Source organism: Paramormyrops kingsleyae, unplaced genomic scaffold (genome assembly GCF_048594095.1).
Source record: "Paramormyrops kingsleyae isolate MSU_618 unplaced genomic scaffold, PKINGS_0.4 ups65, whole genome shotgun sequence".
Classification (NCBI taxonomy): Eukaryota; Metazoa; Chordata; class Actinopteri; order Osteoglossiformes; family Mormyridae; genus Paramormyrops; species Paramormyrops kingsleyae.
In genome coordinates this window covers 75,230-99,056 of record NW_027326003.1, presented here as the reverse complement: position 1 = coordinate 99,056, position 23,827 = coordinate 75,230, and the positions used below count along the sequence as shown (strand labels likewise).

The window sequence follows — 23,827 nt, the reverse complement described above, 5'->3', positions numbered from 1 at the left end:
GAAGGACAGCTTTCCTTTTCGGCCTTTCAGGCTGTAACTGTGACCAGACCTCGTTTGTAGCCATCTTTCTGAGGGTTCTCCTCACAACGTCCCCAATGCTGCAGCCTCCCATCAGACTAAAAAAACGGATCTATACAACATATGAAGATAAATACTTAAAAACAATTCTTAGTGTTGCAATTAGACAAACCCTTTTAAACAGCAATATAGCATATCAACATTCCATCTTTTGTTTTTGTTCTGGGCCCTCCAACTGCAATTTGAATCCCTCAAGCTCTTGCACTGTCCTGCAGGGCTTCTCAAAACACATGTTCTCCATGGACGCCGGGCCAGGGGGATTTTTTTGAATGGTCTGGACCAGGTGTTCAATACTGTTTCCAGTGTCTGCCTGCATCCTTTCAATGGCCATCATGATTCTTTCATGGATGGGGTCTAGGGGGCTTAACAGGGTTGCCAACTAACGCATCTGGCGTGACACTTAAGGCCAATTGATGCTTCACTTTTCCGTGTTCGTTTTCAGATGCGGACAAGGGGACGTCACGTAAATTTCACAATTTCTCGCGTTCGATTTTTACAATCATCCTAATTTTATCATATCCTATGTTATCTAATGTTATACAACCTATCCTATCCTTATTATATATTATTTTATGCTTATCGTAAGCTATCCTAATTTTATCGTATCCTATGTTATGTTATATAATGTTATCTTAACCTTATCTCTACTTATCATTATCTTAATCTTATCCTTTATCTTATACAATCTTATCTTAAACTTCTTCTTTTAACCTATCCTATCTTGATTTTATGGTATCCTATGTTATGCAATTGTTTCTTTTTTTTGTCAATGTATTTTTTATTGGTTTTTTCAGACATACAAAAACCCCCCACAGGTACAAGCATTAAGACAAATAAGCATAACACCACAAGACAAAAAAAAAAAAAAAAAGTAGTCACTCAGTTACTTTGTACACATCACACATTATCGAGAGTCAAGGTGCATTGTCAGCTGTTCTATATGAGAAATAAAAGGATGTCATACCATATCAAACTTTCCCACTGATCCATGCAATGCATATCTAATCTTTTCAATCTTAAGGAAAAACATGACATCACATATCCATCTAACAAAGGAGGGGGGGTTTCTCATTTTTCCAATTTAAAAGAATGAGTCGCCGAGCCAAAAGGGAGGAGTAGGCTATACAATTTAATTGTGTCTTTCGTAATGGGAGATCATTCAATGGTACGCCAAAAAGTCCGATAAAAGGACAAAGGTCAAAGGTTACCCCCGAAATCACAGAATACACCTCAAATATTGAAGACCAGAATGCAGTCATACTTGGACATGACCAAAAAGTGTGAAAGAGAGTAGCAGGTGCTTGTCTACATCTGTCACAAATAGGATTAACCCCCGGGTAAATCTTGGATAACTTAACCCCAGACATGTGAAGTCTATGTACAATCTTGAACTGAATGAGGCAGTGCCTTGCACAAATAGAGGAGGAGTGGATTCTTTGAAGTATGTTAGACCATTGACCATCATTAATAGTTGTACCCATATCCTTCTTTTACTATTGTCAGTGAAGAACCTTCCATGTCAAATATATTTGTCTACAGCTTTGAGACGGTTCCCCTAAGCTCTGGCTGACTTTCTATGATTGAATCAAGAAATGATGTCTGAGGTAGTGAAGGAAAATGACTGACGTTATTCTGTGTGAAATGTCTAACTTGTAGGTATCTGAAAAAGTGATTTGCTGGCAGAGCAAACTCCTGTCTAACCTGATCAAATGACATGAAGACGCCATCCTTATATAACATCTTAATATTCAACGCTCCATTTTTAAACCATTGTCTGAATGCATTATCTAATAGAGAAGCTGGAAATAGCAGGTTGGCCATGACAGGGGCGTAAACAGACATGGAGGCTAGGCCATAATGTTTACGAAACTGAGACCAGATCCTTAGTGCAGGGCTTAAAGTATTCCGGCACCGTGCCGGATCTCCGGCGTGCGGCCGTGAGGGAAAAAAATAATAATATTTTAGAGCCTGCGCATGCGGTTTAATATTTTCGAGCCAATTTATTTCACCTACCAATCATATGAGAGGAACGCAGCTTTAACTAACGTTACAAGCCTATCAGAAGCAGAGAAGGGCGGGTCCTTGCAACACGGTATGATTGACACCCATACGTCAATGTCACGTTAGCGTTGTCGGAGAAAAAAAAATGGAGCGCAAGTTTATGAAGCCTGGGGATGATGTCCTAGCAATAGATAAAGGACTCAAAAATAAATGGTGCTGGGTGTGGATTGAAGAAAGTAGAAATGGCGAGCCTTTTGGCAGTTGGTGCAAGAAACTGAGAGAGCCCCGGGCTTGTTTCTGCACGATTTGCTGGAGGAAGCTACTGTATGCCAGCAGCTGTAAGAAAGTGCTTGCTTGTCATGATTTAGACTCCGGTCATAGAGCCGCTGCCCGTGCACTCAAACTTACCACGACGTTGCCGGGAGCAACTGTTACAGCTGACACACCGTTGTCTATGACTGACCGTGTCTGCGATTTAAAAATACGTTTGTGCACATTTATAGCAGAACATGATTTGGCATTCAGAATTTCGCATCCACTGGTCACCCTGTGTAAAAAACTGGCAGAAGACAAAAAAGCGTTAACTAGCCTGTCGGTTTCAAATCAACATGCGAGTTACATGAACACTCATGGAATTGCATTACAGTTCAGAAAATGTTTGTCTGAGAAGCTAAAAAAATGCATGTTCTCACTCAATGTTGATGAAGCAACAACCTTGAATATGGATAAAACACTCAATGTGCTTGTTCGCTTTTTTGATAATGAAAGCAACAGAGTAATAACACAACATCTGGCAAGCAGAAAAGTCAACATTGCAAATGCCCCAAACCTTATGCTGGAACTTAAAGATGTCATGCAGACTTATGGTCTTGAGTGGAGACAAGTTACCAGCATCCTCCTTGACAACTGTGCAGTCATGAGAGGAAAAAAGTCTGGCCTTGAAACTCAAGCAAGGAAGGCGAACCCATACCTCCTTGATGTATCTGGAGACACCGTGCACATGGTTTCCAATGCTGCCAAGGCCCTCATGAGTCCGTTCAGCACAGAAGTGGAAAATTTCTGCTCCGATGTCTATTATGATATTGAGAAGTCACCAAAACAGAAGGAGATTTTCTCAGACTTTCAGAGTCTGCTCCATCTTCCTTCCAAGAGCTTGATAAGACCTATTAGCAACAGATTTCTTCAGATGCTGGAGGTGTGCACCAGGCTGAATGAACTCATGGATGTACTGGTGGTGCATTATTACTATGTGCTGGATTGATTGATTGATTGATTGATTCCCTTTATTGCTGTTGCAATTCACCATGTCACTAGTCACAAGTACCAGCGAAAAGCAGGCCATCAACCCGACCATACATACACAAACATTATAGGGGGGCAGACAGGTCAGGAAGACAGGGGACTGTAGGAAAACTCAGAGAAACAGATTACGTGAGGAGAGTGGAGGTGAATAAAAAAAACAGCCCCCAGACTGTACTCCAGTAGGAAGTACAATATAGGAACAGAAAAAAAACACCTCAGCAATAAGCACATAGTCACCACATCTCACAACACTAAAGTCGAGACTTGCAACAGGGTAGGGAAGGGAATCCAAATGAAGAACACAAATACAGGTAATGCTAATCATTTTGTAGTATAAATTAAGTATTTTTTAATGTGCTGTCTCTGCAGTTAACCATTTTTATTGTATTATATTGCATGTAGAGTGATGTGCTAGTTTAGAGTGTTGTTAGGTTTTATGTAGGAATAAGCAATGAAAATAGCCACAGTGGTGTGTGTGTGTGTGTGTGTTTGTGTGATACAGAAGGCTTCTTAATGAATTGCTGACGAGATATGCACTAACAGTTGAGGAAAAGACCAGAGTAGAAATTCTTCAACAAGAACAAGCCACAACATCCCGAATGGGAACACAAGCCAACCTTGACCGGAAGGCACGAATCTCTGTGCTCTTTACAGAGTTTGACCGATTCAAAGTCATGGTCGACATGTTCAGAGGTATCTTGTAGCAGGCTAACTTGTGTAGGCAAAAACTTTAGGCTAAATGTAATGAAAGTTAATAACAGTTGTTGTTTTTTACAAAGGGAACAGCCAGGTCTCTACTACAGCAATCATAACCAGCTTTAGAAGTTATGCAGAGTTATATAGAAGTGTTCAAATAAACAGCAGTTTATTGTTAAAAAAAAGTGAATAAAGTGAAATTATTTTTAATCAGTATGTTATTTCCATATTTCAAATGTAATGGAAAGATTAGACATTCAATTCCAAGGCAAAAAATGTAAAATACTTTATTAAGTGTGCATTTTTTTTTACAGGAAATGAAGAGAAGGAATATTTATCTTAAGAAAAAAATATAGCAGTGTTGTGAATTTTTTCTTTTCTCTTCAGCCACAAACATTCACATACACTTAAAACATTTTAAAGATTTAACTGATGATAACATCTGATTATGATCTGATTAACATCTGACAAAAACAATGATTATGCACCAAAATATTACTTCAGTAATTTAAAGTTAAGTTAAATCTTGAAAAATGTGTTAAGTTTATGTCAAGTGTTTGAAAAATCTCAACATTGCAATTTTTTAATTTTTTTTTGGGAACAGATTCATATTCCATTTCCTTTGCTTCCAGTAAAAAAAACTGCAGACCTGGTCAAATTCGTTAATAATTTGATTTGGAGTAATTTTTCCATTACATCTGATATATGGAAATAAAAGCTATTAAAAGTATTTATACTTTATTCACTTTTTTAAAACGCACTGCTATTTATTTGAACTGTATGCAACTTGTCTTTAATTCTGTTTTCTTGTTGGGTTTTTTTTACGCATGTGAAAATGTCAAATAAATTTTTTTTTTTTTAATGTTTGCAGGCATACTTTCAACATTTCAGGGATTTTTGAAAAAAATGCAACATGAAAAACCAATGGCGCACTTGCTGCACGTGGAGATGGTGGCCCTAGTTCGAGAGCTCCTCAGCAAATTTATGAAGCTGGAAGCCATCCCACTGAGTGCAAAGGATATCATCAAGGTTGATGTCCGGAGTAAAGATTTGCAACTTTAAGACAAAAGGTTGTCTGTTGGAAGATACTGCTACTCTGCACTAAACAAGGCCCGTGTGGAGAGGCTGATATGGGTGAGAAACATTTACAACTCTCTCAGAGAAGGGTACATGAAGTCATCAGAGTTCCTTCTCAAAGACCTTCCTCTGGACAACAAGATAATCACCTCACTTTCTGCACTCACTCCCTCTCTGATTCAAGATGACTCCATCTGTGGGGCTTTTATCACATTAGGAGAGGCCTTGCCTAATGTGGTCGCACCAGAAGAGATTGGTCAGGTGGAGGAAGAGATACGGGCGTACCAAATAGAGGTGGACCTGGTAACGTGTGCCCAGAACTACATTGAAGAAGAAGGCCGAGTTGATGTAGATTGGTGGAGCAGAGTTGTATCCATGAAAAATCCAGAGAGAGGTGTGAGATTTCCCATTCTGGGTCAGCTGGTCAAAGCACTACTTAGCATTTTCACAGGCCCCCTGGTTGAGGGATCATTTAATCTCATGGGTGATATTCTTGAAGCAGACAGATGCTCCATGAATGTGGAAACTTATGAGAGCCTTGCAATTGTAAAATCCACGATTAAAGCAAGGGAGTGGACAGCATCGACAATGACAATAGACCAGCCATTAAGGTGGTCTTGCCTGTCATCGTATCAAACATATCAAAAACATCTGCAGAAAAAGAAAGAGGCACAACAGGCACAAAAGAAGAAAAGGGTGAATGAGGCAGCAAGGATTCGGCCATCACAGATGGCAAACAAACTCATACGGCAGGCCAGGAATATCGCTGGATCAGCCAAAGCCTCCTCTAGACGAGTCAAACACTCATCCTCGTCCACTGGACCATCCAGACCTTTTTCAACCTCCTCTGGACCAGCCAGACCCTCACCAACCTCCACTGGACCATCCAGACCCTCACCAACCTCCACTGGACCATCCAGACCTTTTTCAACCTCCTCTGGACCAGCCAGACCCTCAGCCTCCTCCTCTGGACCATTCAGACCATTTTCAACTTCCAATGGACCAGCCAAACTCTTTCTCTCTCCCTCTGGACCAGCTAAAGCCTCATCTTCATCCTCTGGACCAGCCAAAGCCTCATCTTCATCCTCAGGACCAGCCAAAGCATCATCTTCATCCTCTGGACCAGCCAAAGCCTCATCCTTATCTTCTGGACCAGACTCTTCTGGACTAGCCAAACTCTTTCTCCCTCCCTCTGGACCAGCCAAAGCCTCATCCTCATCATCTGGACCAGCCAAAGCCTCATCCTCCTCCACTGTACCAGCTCCATCTTCTGATCCAAATGTCTTAAAAAGAAAGAGTTTGCAGGACTTTGCTTACAACCCAGAAAAAAAGAAAAAATAAGTGATAATGGCCTTGATTTCACTTCTAATCTTCAGTTTAGCAGTTCAGTTCTTTAGCACTTTGAGCACTTGTTATTTATGCACTTTAAGCACTTGCTATTGTTTAGCAGTTTTTTTTGTACTTTATTTTTGTTATTATTGTCAATATTTGAAGTAAGTCCTTCAAATAAAAAAGTCCCCCCCAAAAAAAAGTTCAACTGTACTGAAAAATAACGTTGCTTATGAATGTTGGCAAGTAAAAAAGTATTTGAACTTTGTGATCAAGTGCCATTCTTGGCACATCACACAACGACGAAATGCGTCCTCTGCATTTTAACCCATATGTGATATATTAGCTATATTATTTAGCTTCATTCTTAAAATAATAATACTAATACCAATAATAATAATAACAAAACCAAATGTAGCCAGGTCTATAAAGCTACCATAAGGCTTTGAAGCTATTATAGAGCGTAATTTGTAAAGAGGGAGACATGAACCTTACAATAAGTGTGTGTATACCAAAGTGGGCAGCTGTCTCTTTAAGACGTTCCTGAGTGCCGAAAGGTAGGGTGGGAGTTTTTTTTCCGGTGGGTTTTTCTAGACTGAGGAAGGCGGGTAAAGAGAGCGGAAAGAAGAGTCAACGGCAACTTAGGGAAATAAACGTATATATACATATATATATATTTGTGTAGATGTCAATGTTTAGAGCACTGTTTATTTTTTTTGGCCTAAGCATACAATTGCAGCAATTAGTGGATAGAAAGATTTTGGTGCAAGTGCTCTCTTTTGGATATCCTGGTAGGTCAATTTACCTGTTTGAAAATATAGATATAGGGATCATTAGTGTGAAGGAAAAACAGTCAGGATATGAATGTGAACCTTTGCTGATTGTGTGGTTGATTATTTTCTTTACTAATGTATCATTTTTTGTAGTTGTATGTAAAATGCTAAAGCTACCTATAAGGCTACTTGCTAATTGATCGGAATACGTTGACTGTGATATGGTGTTATTCAGTTTAGCCACCCTGTTAGTACCATTGCAGGTTGAAATGTTTATAATGTGCATATATAAGTATATACATGTATATGTGTATATTAATGTTATTCAGGAAATCTGTGTATGGCCTAATGTGAATCTGAGATTGCGCTGTATGTTAATGGATGATGGAAAAAAATATAATTTTGTGTGATGTTTAAGTAAGACATCTAACTCTCTGTACTTTGTGTGCAGACTGTTTTTTTTGGATTTGATTCCGTTCCGAATTCAGTATTTTTTCGGCCAAGGAAGATCGCTTGTTTCACAGAGTCGCTCCCTCTGCGTTGAACTGCGCAATGTAACAAGTTTTTTGCAACTGGAGATTTTTTCTTTCCCAGCGCTTTGTGAAGAAATCCTCAAGTGTTGCAACGGCATCCACCTCCCCAGTGGACACGGGGATCTCCAGCATGCTGCTGTTGCAGCAGAGGCAGGGTCCGAGTGGGCGGCAGTTTGGAAAAAGATTGCAGCCCTCGAAGACAAGGTTCCGGTCCGAGATCTCCATGCTTGCTGGTGCCCTGACTGACCCATATATATCCCGGAGTAGTTCGGAGACCACTGGGACTCCTTTTGTAGTCCCCACTTCAGCTCCAAGCTGTTTCCCGCCCCCTCCTCCTCCTCCTCATCCTCCACCGCCACCTCGTCCTCCTCCACCTGCTAGTATCCAGGGCCCCAAGCAGAGTCATCGTCAGGGAAGTGGCGCAGGACCCACCAAAGGCCCCAACATGGTGGATGTCCTGGCGGAGCTGCCCCGCATTAAACTGCACCCGGTGCTGAGATCGCCAGGTGGGACGCCAGTGCCAAGGAGGGGCTGACACAGGGGACGCCCATGGCCTCAAGAGGACATTACTTCCATCTTATCAAAGGCTCTGGCGGGTGTGGGCGGCCTCCTCTCTTGGGCCGCGGGCCGGGTGGTGCTTGGCTCTGCTGCGCCGTGGTGGGGCCCTGGCGGGCAATCCGGGGGATCTTGGGACACTGGGGGCCTTCTAGGCGGATTGGGGGGTTCGGTTTGGGCTGGGCGGGGGGGCTCGCCGCCCGTCCTCCCTCTGCGGGCCTCCCTGTACGGGGGTTGGCGCCCCTTTAGTCCCTCGCGGGCTGCTTCCTGGGTTGGGCGGGTGGTTATCTCCGGGGCACATGGCCGTGGGCCCTTGTGCTGGGGGGGCGGCAGGGTGGCCTCGGTTGCCTGGTTTCTCCTGCCTTCGCCTTCGGCCTTGTGGGGGGGTGGGGTGCTGTCGCTTCCCCCGACGGCATCATATGCCAGCACATCCAATGACAAATCAGTTCACACCTACACTTACACATACATATAAGAATGGTTGAGCGATCAGTATCATTATTATTGTTACTTTTTAGCGTGTGTTATAGACATAGGAATTGAAATATACATGTATAAGGGTAGGATCAAGTGTGTGTATGCTACATATATATATATATATATATATATATATATATATATATATATAATACCTATTTGTCACATTATTAATTATAATTATTATTACTGATGTTATAATGTTTGTTGTTTGATGTCCTTGTAATGAGTGTTATTTTTCTTATGGTTGTTTGTATTCTGTATTCCCCTACACTTCATTTTCTCCGTCCCACCTACATTATTAGTTTTATTTTTCCTGTGTACCTCTGTTTCCTTTTTTTTTTTTTCTTTTCTCTCCCCATGGTGATTAATGTCTGTTCTCGTTACGATTGTTGTTTCTGTATCCCCCGTTTTTTTTTTTTTTTTTCCTTTCCTCCACGGGACAGGTGAGTTCGGAGCAGCCACACTCTTTGCTCTTGAATTTAGTGTAAAATAAAGTTGTCCTCCGAAGAGGGGGGGTGGTGGTGGGGAATTTAAAAAAGAAAGAAAAAAGGAAAGGGAAAAGAGAAAAAAAAAAAATAAAAAAATCAAAGGCTCTGAAAAAGAAGTTCAGGCACCAGATCCACTCTGATGAGTAGGAGAAGCGGTCCTCTGAGCCCTTAAACTTTTTATACTTATATCATTTTTATACTTAAGACTTATATACTTTATATACTTAAACTTTATATACTTATACTTTATGTACTTATACACTCACCTAAAGGATTATTAGGAACACCATACTAATACGGTGTTTGACCCCCTTTCGCCTTCAGAACTGCCTTAATTCTACGTGGCATTGATTCAACAAGGTGCCGAAAGCATTCTTTAGAAATGTTGGCCCATATTGATAGGATAGCATCTTGCAGTTGATGGAGTTTTGTGGGATGCACATCCAGGGCACGAAGCTCCCGTTCCACCACATCCCAAAGATGCTCTATTGGGTTGAGATCTGGTGACTGTGGGGGCCATTTAAGTACAGTGAACTCATTGTCATGTTCAAGAAACCAATTTGAAATGATTCGAGCTTTGTGACATGGTGCATTATCCTGCTGGAAGTAGCCATCAGAGGATGGGTACATGGTGGTCATAAAGGGATGGACATGGTCAGAAACAATGCTCAGGTAGGCCGTGGCATTTAAACGATGCCCAATTGGCACTAAGGGGCCTAAAGTGTACCAAGAAAACATCCCCCACACCATTACACCACCACCACCAGCTGGCACAGTGGTAACAAGGCATGATGGATCCATGTTCTCATTCTGTTTACTCTACCATTTGAATGTCTCAACAGAAATCGAGACTCATCAGACCAGGCAACATTTTTCCAGTCTTCAACTGTCCAATTTTGGTGAGCTTGTGCAAATTGTAGCCTCTTTTCCTATTTGTAGTGGAGATGAGTGGTACCCAGTGGGGTCTTCTGCTGTTGTAGCCCATCCGCCTCAAGGTTGTGCGTGTTGTGGCTTCACAAATGCTTTGCTGCATTCCTCGGTTGTAACGAGTGGTTATTTCAGTCAAAGTTGCTCTTCTATCAGCTTGAATCAGTCGGCCCATTCTCCTCTGACCTCTAGCATCAACAAGGCATTTTCGCCCACGGGACTGCCGCATACTGGATGTTTTTCCCTTTTCACACCATTCTTTGTAAACCCTAGAAATGGTTGTGCGTGAAAATCCCAGTAACTGAGCAGATTGTGAAATGAGCAGATTGTGAAATACTCAGACCGGCCCGTCTGGCACCAACAACCATGCCACGCTCAAAATTGATTAAATCACCTTTCTTTCCCATTCTGACATTCAGTTTGGAGTTCAGGAGATTGTCTTGACCAGGACCACACCCCTAAATGCATTGAAACAACTGCCATGTGATTGGTTGATTAGATAATTGCATTAATGAGAAATTGAACAGGTGTTCCTAATAATCCTTTAGGTGAGTGTATACTTTATATGCTTATATTTATATACTTATACTTTGTGTACTGATTATATATACTTATTAATAAATAATATATTTTTATCACTACCCCCACCTAGAATACTGTGTGCAGGTTTGGTCACCATACCTCAAGAAGGACATTACTGCCTTAGAAAAGGTGCAACGAAGAGCTACGAGAATGATTCCTGGTCTTAGAGGAATGTCTTACGAGGAGAGGTTAGCGGAACTGAATCTGTTCAGTCTTGAGCAAAGGAGACTAAGGGGGGATATGATTCAGGTCTATAAGATTCTAATGGGTCTGGATGCTGTTCAGCCAAATGACTATTTCAATATTAGTCTAAATACTAGAACTCGTGGCCATAAGTGGAAATTAGCGGGAGAACATTTTAAAACAAATTTGAGGAAGCACTTCTTTACACAGCGTGTAGTCAGAATATGGAATAGTCTTCCTGCTATTGTAGTGGAAGCTAAAACCATGGGTTCCTTTAAATCAGAGCTAGATAAGATTTTAACAACTCTGAGCTATTAGCTAAGTTCTCCCCAAACGAGCTTGATGGGCCGAATGGCCTCCTCTCGTTTGTAAATTTCTTATGTTCTTATGATTTTGTAATACTGCTGCAGCATTCTCCACATGCTAATCACTGCCCCACATTGAATTGGCACTTTGATCAGCCATGAATCACTTCACTACCCCCTGTTGAATGTTGCATCGTATGTTGTTAGATATCTCGTAGTAGTATTGCAGTATTTATTTAAATTGAAAATGCTTAAAACAGATCAATTTCTCACAAACACATCTATTCATGAGTGATTTAAACGGCAAGGATGAAAATGATTAGGATTAGCTCTTGCCAAAATAGGGCTTGTAAACTTTTGTGGTACTCAGAATTAACCCAAACAACTATGACTCTATAATCCTCTATAATCACTCTCACTCTGTCACACTTGAATCAAACTCCAGGCCTCGCATGTAATGAGCAAAATTTTCTTCTTTATTCAGCAATCCAGCGTAGTGTTCCAACCACACTCGGGGACAATGCGCAATGCACCCCGCACCCAGAAATCAGCAGGTTAATATACTATAAGACGAATTCCCCTATATGGACTTCTAAGTCCTGATTGGTTACCAAACATCTGCAAACCAGGTTTCGAACATACAACAAACATAATACGCCACCTCTATTGGTCTACTTCAAGGATGTTCAGTTTCCAATCCTCGTTAGGCCTAGGCCTCCTATGAGTCCCACACATAATCCTGTCTATCCAGCCTAGGAAGGAGGGCAAAAACCCTAAACATTAGGGAAATTCCACTCCCAACCCAGCAAAAAGGTGCAACCCCCCCTTCGGTGTCCATGGCTGGCATGGCTCACAATGTTATCAGTAAGGGAAACCCCAACCCTATATTAATTGAGGGAATAATTAATAAAATAAAGGGAATGATTCTATAAGGCTGTAACTAATCAAAACAAGAACTGACTGGCGCGCCGGCAAGTCAAGGCTACCTAATCGGAACAGATAGGGGGGCGACAGAGAACATCAGCGGCCCCTACTTATCTTTTAGCCTTCCAGAAGGCCAAGAACAGTACGAGCCGGCTAGAATCACACATATGGTTGTCACGTACACGGAAGGTACCGAGAAAGGGGGGGAGATGCCCAAAGGGCTTTAAAAGGGATACAGCTGATACATATGGCAGAGCCTCCTCCTGTACATGCTGAATGTATGTCAGATGGCCGCTCCCGGATTGCAATCTGTCAGACAATAAACCGGTGATTTGCAACTTCTCCCCGTGTCAGCTGTGAATCTCTTCTCATCCACGGACCCGGTGGAGACGCCGTGCTCCAACATACCTAAATAAAGACTTCAGCGTAAACATATACAACCCTTATGGGTACATAACTTGCTTGTGTGTTCAAATGCTACCATACAACAAACTGCGTCTAGCATAGTATAGCAGCTACATTTCAAGGCTTCCTGCAGGTCCCCTTTCTCCCCCCGGCGATGTTCCCTTTAGCCCAGTTCTCCAAGATCTGTGGCCTGCAAAGCTGGTTCCGTGCAGGTGGCTGTGAGGCAAGGACACACGGCACCATCCCCAAAACAACAAAACCTGAGACACAAGAACAATCCCACAATGCCTCCCAACCCTGGCCTACCATCACTTTAAATTTCCCTTCCACACTTTGAAGTAATGTTAAACATATACTACATAATCCTGAAAAGGAGTGGTCACTAAAATTAAACAGCTCGCAGATCTTCACAATGCAAGAAATGCAAAGATGGAGAAAGCGAAGAACAGTTCACAGCCGGCTGGGCACATTGTCATCATCAAAGATTTTAAGCATGTTTATTTATATAGCACAATTCGGGCACAAGGCAATTCAAAGTGCTTTACAAAGACAAGGATACAATCAAATTAAAATGTCAAAATCACATTTCAAAGATAAGTAAAAGAAATAATAATGAAAATAAATAATTTTATTAATCAATTACAATGAACACATAATAATAAGAAAAAGCCAAAATAAATAAATAGCTAACTGAAAAGACGTCACATTTTAATGACAGAAAATGACTGGTGCTGCACTAGGAAACTCTGACCATGCAACAATTCATCTAATTCCAGCATACAGACAAAATCTGAAAACTGCTAAACCTGTTGTTACTAGAGTGAAACACTGAACATGTGGAGCAGTAGAGCAATTAAAATCATGCTTTGACTCGACAGACTGGAATGTTTTCAAAACTGCTACTAACAGCGTGGATGAATACACGGACACTGTAACATGGCACATAAGCTTCTGCGAGGACTCTCGCATTCCCAAATAGTCTGTTGTCAGCTATAATAACGACGAACCATGGTTTACAACTGAACTCAGGCAGCTTCCTAAAACAAAAGATGAAGCTTACAGGAGTGGTGACAAAAACCTGTTCAAATTCTACTGCGGGTTTGAAAAGCCACATTCGCGCATCATACAGCCCTCACCTTTTCAATGGCCTTCTTCACACCTGGGTACCTTCACACCTCGCCCACACTATACCCAGCTCACCCCCCCCACGTCCAGCCACCTCCCCAGGAGAATCAACGACAGAGATGTAAACAAGATCTTCAGTAGCCAGAATACAAGGAAAGCTCCTGGTTCAGACTCTGTCTCCCCAGCCACTCTGAAGCACTGTGCAGATCAATAGTCACCTGTCTTCACAGATATTTTCAACCAGTCACTGAACCAGTCAGTGACTACAGACTGGTGGCTCTCACATCGGTGGTAATGAAGGCTTTTGAGAGACTTGTGCTGTCATACCTTAAAACCATCACAGACCTATCGCTTGACCCCAGGCTACAGTCTGCCTACAGAACCAACAGACCTGTGGACGATGCAGTTAACACTGGACTCCATTTCTTACTCCGACTTTTGGAGTGCCCTGAGACATATGTTAGGATTCTGTTTGTGGACTTTAGCTTTGCATTTAATACTATTCTATCGGAGCTAATGCGGAATGAACTCTCACAACTGTCCGTGCCTGATCCAAAATAACATGTTATAACCACGATGGCCCAGTTTTACGCTACAATCATTGAGTCCATCGTCACCTCCTCCATCACAGCCTGGTTTGGATCAGCCACTGAACGAGACAAGGCCAGACTGCAACACATCATCCACTCAGCAGAGCGAATAATCGGCAGTAACCTGCTTACCCTCCAGACACTTTACATCACCAGAACCAGGAAACGGGCATACAAAATCTTTGAGGACCCATCTCACCCTGCTCACCACATCTTTCAAGCCTTACCCTCCATGAGAAGACTCATGGCAATCAGAACCAAGACCCCCAAGAGCTTCTCCCCTCAGGTAGTCTCTCTCATTAACCAAACCAGTCTCTGAATGGACGTTCAATTAATCGTCAGCTGCAGTGAAATATCCACCAGCATAACCAGTGAACAACTGATAAACTTCCTCTATGATTATATTCTGCACTTTTGCACATTATGCACACATACTGCAAATTCTGTATACATATTGCACTCTTGCACATATAGTTGACTTGGCTGCTACTTAATAATGGCACCATTTAAGAGCCCTTTAAATTATTATACCATTTATATAGTTTATATTCATACTACAATGATTACTATGTACACACACATATATAAATATCATAATACCATCATTACTACCATTAATAAACTTAATTATCATATAATTATCATATTACCCAATTGCCAGTCTATTGTTTATTACCTTTCTGCATATGTCTTTGCTAAATGTGGGTAACTCTCGCCAGTGTGGGGAAGCAATAAAAAAGGCCAACAGAATGTTGGGTTATATCTCTAGGTGTGTGGAGTTTAAGTCAAGGGAGGTGATGATACACTCATATAATTCCTTGGTAAGACACCACCTAGAATACTGTGTGCAGGTTAGGTCACCATACCTCAAGAAGGACATTGCTGCCTTAGAAAAGGTGCAACGAAGAGCTACGAGAATGATTCCTGGTCTTAGAGGAATGTCTTATGAGGAGAGGTTAGCGGAACTCAATCTGTTTAGCCTTGAGCAAAGGAGACTAAGGGGGGATATGATTCAGGTCTATAAGATTCTAACGGGTCTGGATGCTCTTCAGCCAAATGACTATTTCAATATTAGTCTAAATACTAGAACTCGTGGCCATAAGTGGAAATTAGCGGGAGAAAAATTTGAGGAAGCACTTCTTTACACAGCGTGTAGTTAGAGTATGGAATAGTCTTCCTGCTAGTGTAGCGGAAGCTAAAACCCTGGGTTCCTTTAAATCAGAGCTAGATAAAATTTTAACAACTCTGAGCTATTAGTTAAGTTCTCCCCAAACGAGCTTGATGGGCCGAATGGCCTCCTCTCGTTTGTAAATTTCTTATGTTCTTATGTTCTTTGTAATGTCATGTAAAAGCACCACCAAGGCAAATTCCTTGTATGGAAACATATCTGGATTCCGATTCTACATCCTTCATCAGTACTAGAAAACTTCCATCCAGCGTTGCATTTCACTTTGACGCTGTCGCTTTTGAAACACTTTTCTGTGATCTAGCTCTTGTTTTGGTCGCCGACTATCATCCAACAAAAGGTTCATTTCAGCTCTCCTAATCTGACATAAACCACACTCACAAACACTTTTGGGTTACTGTGTCACCGGGAAGGGATGGACTCCAGTCGGGATGGGTTTCCAGCATTTCCTATCCTGGCTGTTCTCTTTAGGGACAAACACAGGAATGGAGTCTAGTGATCACACCGGAACTTGACTTACCTGAACGGAGATGTATGGAGCAGACTCTCATATGCGCAGGGATGCTCTGGAATGCAAGGTCTTTACGCCCCACCGCTATAAGCTACGCCATCCGACGCCATTTCGTCAACTCTTCCACTTTTGCTCTTGTCTTTTCCAATCCAGAAAAGAGAAGAAACCGAAGAGAGACCCGAGTCGATATGGGGCTGCCGCTTAGCGGGTCGCCGTTAGCCGGGCCTCCGTGACGCCCCCGCGCAGAGTAGAATGCCCAGGGGCGTCGCAGTCACCGGCGTCCTCCCTGTCCTCCTGTCCTCTCAAAAAACAGCAATCATTTAAACAAACATGAGGGAAAATTCAAAAGGCAAAGATGAAGTCATGCCTTACCTCAGCACAGCTGCCCACCGCACAAACGACAGCGTGTCACCTTACTTTAAAAAAAAGAAAAAAGGCGGGAAATTGGGGCCGCGCACGGACAGGGCCCCTCCCTCGCACCACATGCGGCTAATTAGTTGGCCATCCAGAGGCACTCAGTCTATTAGTCACCCATTCAGTCAGTCAGTTCTGCCTTTCAACAACAGGGGGCAGTAGAGGTGCACCGTTCCCGGAAGCACTGCAATACCGGGTCGATGCCTGTAGCAGACGGGGCAAGCCCCACTTCCGGCTCCCTGTTCCAAAAATCCGTTTAATATGTGGTCCCCTCCATGGGGGACGTATCAAAATAACCTTTTCATACCAAAACAAAATGTAAATCAGCTCAAATACATGAATAATAAATATTATGCTTGTACTACTTACATTAACACATAATCACAATCTATAAGGCTGAAACATTCCCACACTATGCAAATCATGCCAACACAGTACAATAAGACTTTCAAAGATAATATTAAACAAACACCCACAGAGTGTTCCAAAGTGCATTTTGCAATGTCTATACTTTGAATGTCAAATTACAAACTTCACATAAATCTAAAGTACACTAAGATTAAGATGAGTTTGTTACCAAACCAAATATATAAGAAATAATTTATTTGCCAGGAATTAAGTTTATGATATTGAATGAAATGTGTGAGCATGCCCCAGTTAGTGAAAGTGTGTCCCCTACCCCAAGACTCCAGAGGGTTAAAAAGGAACACATCCGCAGACTTCCAAGCTCTGCACTAGGGCTGAACGATATTCTGTTTTGACATCGACATCGCGATGTGCGCGTGAGCGATAGTCACATCGCCGGAACATACGATGTGAAGGGTAGAAGCCCATTGTGTATTAAGAGAACGGTAGCACACAGTAAACACGAGTTTGTTGTATGGCTTGTTGCTGGGGTGACATGCACGTTCCGCGTGCCTGCACAGTGATTGGTTCGCTGTGTCGCTGCTCACCGCTCACAGCCAACATTCACTGCTAAAAATGCGCGACGAAGAGGATCCGCCGCAAAAAAATTATTTCGTACCAAAAAGAAAGTCGAAATCATCTATTTGGGACTATTTCGGCTACAAAAAGGAGGATGTTGACCAAAAAGAGGTACTTTGCATGGAGTGTCATAAAGTTGTGGCCACAAAACATGGAAACACCACCAATTTGTCTGATCACTTAAAACGGCACCACAAAGCTCTTTACAACGAATACAAAGCCAAATCTGGATGTCAACCAAAACAAACAAATGTTTGTGATGCCTTTGCCAGTGTGACACCTTACCAGAAAGGCTCTCAATGACAGAAAGAAATAACAGACGCAATAACGTTTCATATCGCTAAAGATATGTTGCCATTAAATACCGTCGCCAAAGAGGGATTTAAGAAAATGATCCGAACGCTTGACAGGCGGTATGTTATACCATCCCGCACATATTTTTCCCAAGTTGCGATAAAAGAGCTGTATGAAAAATGCAAATCTAAGATTGAAGCAGAACTGTCGCACGTGGAATACTATGCAACTACAACAGACTTGTGGTCCAGCAGGACAACGGAGCCCTACATGAGTCTGACGGTCCATTTCATCGCAGAGGACTTCGAGCTAAAAAGTCGCTGTTTGCAGACGGCATTTTTCCCGGAAAGTCATACAGCCGAGAATGTCGCAGAGGCCCTGAGAGAAGCGGTGTCCGCTTGGGGCTTAGATGAGACATGTCAAGTCTGAATAACAACAGATAATGCAGCGAACATGGTGAAAGCTGCCGATCTGAACAAGTGGACCAGGCTACAGTGCTTCGGCCACAGACTGCATCTTGCAGTTGGTGAGTAATGACCATGATCTTTATCCAAAATAAAAATACATTTTTACTCAGCTGTTTTACTTAATAACCTGTCCTGAACCTGACAAAACTTGTAAAATGAATTTGTTGCATGTGTGTACGTAGAGCTTTAAAACGTAAGAAAAAATACAGACACTAAACATTTAATTTTAAACAAAAAATAGTTTTATGAGCACATTTGAGGAGCTCTTTTCCAAAATGCGATAACTCCATTTCAATAGTTTTCAGGGAAATTAATTGTTTTACCTAGACCCACACATTTTGTGAATATTCAATTTATCCTGTTAAAATGTTTTTTGCTTAGTCTGAACATGTTGAATAATGATTATTAAATCAAACAACTATATTGTTGTTGAAAAATTCAAAGTAATTTTTTTTTCTTTTCAAAACGCTATAAATCCATCCATTTTTCCCAAAAATTGATGGTTGTCTTTTTTTAAAAGTCTTTTGTCTTTTATTTTTCATGTTCGCAGTTATTAATAAACAATTAAAATGTCTCATTGCAATATTTTACATATTCCTAATCATTACTTTTGCTGGTTCTTTGTGACAGCTTTTAGGTGCCGTTTACATGAACGCGTCCTGCATCAGCACCGAAAACTTAGAGAGAGAGAGAGAGAAAGAATAAGATTTTTTTACTTATTTTGAGGAATTATAGCCTAATGAACAAACATCTGTTAGGAGCGCAGCCACGTTGGATTGCGAGAACGTTCACTAGGCTAAAATTAAGTTCGGTGCTTATTGGGGTTTGGAAAGAAACTGCATCTTGCAGTACATTTTAAACAAGGAAATTATTATTGCCGTTTATCGCGTTTTGGAAAAGAGCTCTTCATTTATTGTTTGAAATAAAACAGTGTGCTTCAATAATTAAAGTTCGCAATGTTTTGTTTGTTTTCTCCGCTTAGAAAATGCAGTGAAAAAGGATGGCCGCAATGATCGTGCTACAGGAGTCTGCAAGAAGCTGGTGAGCCACTTCTCTCACAGCTGGAAGGCCAGCGATGCCCTGGCAAAAGTCCAGAAGGAACTCAATCTACCATCACATTGTCTCATCTCAGAATGCCAAACAAGATGGGGTTCCAGACAGATGATGATCAGCAGGATATTAGAGCAGCAGCAGGCTTTAACTCAGGTCCTGTCTGCAGACAAGAAGCTGCGGCATCTAATTCCAACCTGGCAAGATATAGATGTGCTGGAGTCTGTAAGCAAGTCACTGGGCCCAATGCTGGATTTCACCGATGCACTTTCAGGCGATGAATACGTCAGTGTCTCCTTTGTAAAGCCAGTTCTTCAGCTCTTCAACACTTCACTACTGGAAATGCGAGAGGAAGACACAGACCTGACCAAGAACATAAAGATGAAGATGCTGGACTACCTCAATGAGAAATACGAAGATGATGATACTCAGAAGCTGCTAGATATGGCATATTTTTTGGACCCCCGGTTCAAGATAGACTTCATCAGTGCAGACAAGAAGACCCAAGTTAAGGCCAGAGTGGTATCACAGATGATGGAATGCCAGGAGAAATCAAGCTGCAGCACTGACGTGGAGCCCAACGTTACCAGTGCACCCCAGGCAAAGAAAGCAAAGAAGTCATTGGGAAGCTTCTTTAAACAGAGAGAAACTGAAGCAAAGGGTGATTCCTCTCTGACCCTAAAGGATGCTTTGGAAGCAGAGCTAAACACTTACCTGCTAACACCTCCAATAGACAAAGAGGAGGATCCACTTGCATGGTGGAAAGTACACAAACTAAGCTTTCCTCATCTCGCCAGACTTGCCCGCAAAAACCTGTGTATTCCTGCGACAAGCTCGCCGTCAGAGAGACTTTTCAGTACTAGTGGCAACATCGTCACTTGCCAACGAACCTGTCTCAAGCCTGCAAAGGTTGATAGTAGAGGTCGACCGATATGGGTTTTTCAATAGCCGATGCCGATATTTAGGAGTCAGGGTCAGCCGATGGCCATTATATGCTGCCGATATTTTTTGGCCGAAAATTGGACGTTTTCCCCTCTATTTGCATGATAAAATATCACATTAATAATAACAAACGATACACAAAATTTCTCAACTTAGCATTTACTGAATACTGACTTGTGTAAATTTAAATATAAACTTAAATAACAAAAACACAATACAACTTATAAACAACTTAAACTTATAAACAATAAAGATAGCAGCATCAGAATCTCTTTAGCAGCAAACTCATTCTTCAGCTCCCAAGCTCACCAGTCTGCTGCAGATATTGCACCTGGCTTTTCCTGGTGTTGGCTTTGTGAAATGCTGCCATACAGGATTAGATTTTTGTTCAGCCATCAGACAGCAATTACTAAAACAGAAGAATAAATGCAAGGTTAGAATTTTTATTATAGTACCTTCATCTTCAATTCATTCTACAATTCCAGTATTCCATGCACATTAAAACAATTACACTCTAATACATTTTGAAGAAAAAAAAAACACTAAGTGCATCATGGTATGATGAGTAGTGTACACTAACATGTTGTTTCTGTTGTTAGCAGACAGATAGCTTAAAGCCAAATTCACAATCAGAATCTAGTGATCCCGGAAAATAAAATAAAATAACTGTCGTATTGCACAGCCTTGTATGCAAGGACAACATAAGCCCCTAGTGATTGTGACGTTGTCTACGTATAAGCCCGTATAAAGGACAGACATGTTTAATGAGGAAACTAACTGCGCAAAGTCATGCACTTTTTATCTAGACGTCTGACAAATTGTTTGAATCTCCGGTCTCAAATGAAAAAAAGTTGCACAGAAGGACCATTGTCAGCATCAGCTCAAGTAAATGGTAACCAGGCTTTCGAACAAACACTTTTCTCCGCCATGCATTGTTCTTAGCAGCTCTGTGTCTCCCGAGGACGGCGCTGTCTGTGATCAGGGCAGAGTAACGCAACTCTCACACACGCTGCAGTATTTGAGAGCTGCCTGCTCCGCCCCACACACTCACAGAGTGAAACTCTCCGACACAAGAAAAAAAACGTAACTGATAACATCGGGCAGATATGGTAATAATTAAAATGTTAACAACTAAAATGATTTTTAACGATTAAAAAACGTCTGTGAGCCCACCAATAAGCGCACAAAACGAACTCTATTAGAATCAATGATCCTTAATGTTACCTGTAAGCTACAGTTGGTTGAAGGCTCATTATCATTACCCCAGTTCCCAATAGCGTAATTCGCGTTTTCTTTTAAAGCAACATTTCATAGCAAACTACTTAAATAAACAGGTCATTGAAAGATCAGAATTTAAGCCTTACCGTTTTATCCCAGGACTCTTCCAAAACTTCTGGCTGTGGCCCTGCACAAGGCAGCATGGGTCACGTGTTCCACAGCAACAATAACACTGGGCTGCCCGCAGACGTGCCTGTCTGAAAATCGGCGTAGTGCACTCGGATATCGGCCGATGCGGATACATTAAAAAATGCTAAATATCGGCCCGATATATCGGTCGACCTCTAGTTGATAGACTTGTATTCTTAGCTGAAAACCTTGAGTTAGCAAAGCAAATAAAAAAATATATATTTAAGTTATGTTATGAACCAATCAGGGGGGTTGGTGTTGCAAAGCTGCTGTTTAAATGTGTTCAGCTTTTCTGTTTACAGGAATATGTTCTCTAATCTGTTTAGAAGATTTAATACAAAATATATAAAAATTTTATTTCATTTTGTTTATTTCATATATTTAGCCATGATTATGATGACCAACACCAACACTGTTTTACTTTGGCACTTTGGCTAAGAAAAGTTGACTTAAAAGATTGTGAACCAAAATGCTTATAAGTTGTTTTATAAAAAATATATTTATTTTAAGTTATATTGTTGTAAATCAATCAGGGGGGTTGGTGTAAAGCTGCTGTTTTATTTAAAAATGTGTTCTGCTTTTGTGTTTACAGAAATGTTCGAATTTTGGAATAAAATATTAAGTAACCTTTTTGTCACTTGTAATGAAGCTTGCTTATTAGTGAAATTATTAATATGTAATTATTGGTAATTATTGACTTTAGCCTGGATTGATGGCTCTCAATATCGCAATATATATCGTTTGGAAAAAAATATCGCAATGTAATTTTTTTCCAATATCGTGCAGCCCTACTCTGCACAAGGGTCGGGCTAAAACGGCATCATACACCTTCCCAAAACACATAAAATCAGTAAGCTTGGGAATGAAATAGGTTAATCGCACAATAAACAGCACAACAGATCAAATAAAATGCTAATAAATGTTAATAATGTTAATATTGATGAATAAGTGCTACAGTGATCAACCAAAACAGTGCTCAATAAAATCTTTACGTGCCATTAAATAAAATCCATACCAAATAAAACACACACACAGAAAAACAAAGCACACTTACCTAAAACCCGAAGTGTCCTCTGTGTGCTTCAAGAAAGTGCATCACGTGAACCCTGTAGGATGGAGTGTCACCACCTAGACGTACCGGGGCAGCTTTCGCCTAGGATCAAGGCAGTTGGATGGATGTCAACTTACCTCTGGGGGTAGGTCGTTTAGATAGATGGCTGCTTCCTTCTGGGGGCTGGGGGTTTGGGTGAATGTCAGCTTACTTCTGTGATCAGGGTCTTTGGGTGGAAGTGAGCTTACCTCTGGGGTCAGGGGGTTGAGTTGAAAGCAGCTTGCCTCTGGGGTTGGAACATTTGGGTGGATGTGATCTTACATGAGGGGCCTGCATTTTTGGGTGGACAGCAGTTTGCCTCTGAGATCGTCTGCCGCCGCCCCCCAACTTTCACAGCCAGGACCCCCTCCCTTCCCTAAGGTAGAATAATTCAGACATCCCAACCTGCAAAAACTCAGTTCAGTGAGGTGCCCCCAACCGCCCGACAAGGAGTGAGATGTAACTCCAATAAACTTGATTTCACAGTTTAATTTCTTCATTAATTTCCTCTAGTCAGCGCACTAAATTACGAAGGTCAATATTATGTATTATTTTGACAATAATATAAGTAGATTATTTTACCATTTATGCAAATTCCTTAATTATATTCCATTGCTACGTTACAAAAGTGTTCAAGGAGTCTTTCATGACAGCATTGGCAACTAACCAAGTATCTAACTAGTGTAGACCTGAATAATACAGCACATGAAATGACACTTGTTAAACTCACCTCAACATGCATTTTACAGTCGTTTAAACCGTCATGAGCAATGCTGAAATCACTGTTGCTAACAGTACAGCACGCAACACTGTCATTATTTTCATCCTTATTAAACATGGATACACTTTCTGAAGTGAAATGCGTTTTATACTTCCGTTTTTTGGGGCACTCTCCGTCTGTCATGATGCTCCACTGAACCGATAACTTCGGTCCTCGAGAAGTTAAATAGAAGCCCGCCCACATTGAAATCTGAATGGCTTAATTTGCTAAGTAAACCAATCAGGATGCTGTCTGTCTAGCACGGGCTACAGGCACACACGCAGGGATCCACACATATATGCACGTTCTCTCTTTCTCTCGCTCATTCCGTCGTACGCGCGCGTCTCTCGAGTGCGCGATGCACACACT

General features: G+C 41.5%; 1 long non-coding RNA gene and 1 pseudogene across 1 annotated transcript; both read right to left on the bottom strand.

Moving 5' to 3' along the window:
• Positions 1–11,764: 11,764 nt before the first annotated feature.
• Positions 11,765–21,864, bottom strand: LOC140586461 (uncharacterized). Its single transcript, XR_011988277.1, has 3 exons — positions 21,566–21,864; positions 16,060–20,610; positions 11,765–12,641 (listed from the first exon to the last, which is right to left on the bottom strand). It is a non-coding gene; the product is annotated as an uncharacterized lncRNA (long non-coding RNA).
• LOC140586462 (U2 spliceosomal RNA) lies at positions 16,624–16,856 on the bottom strand (annotated as a pseudogene).
• Positions 21,865–23,827: the final 1,963 nt, after the last annotated feature.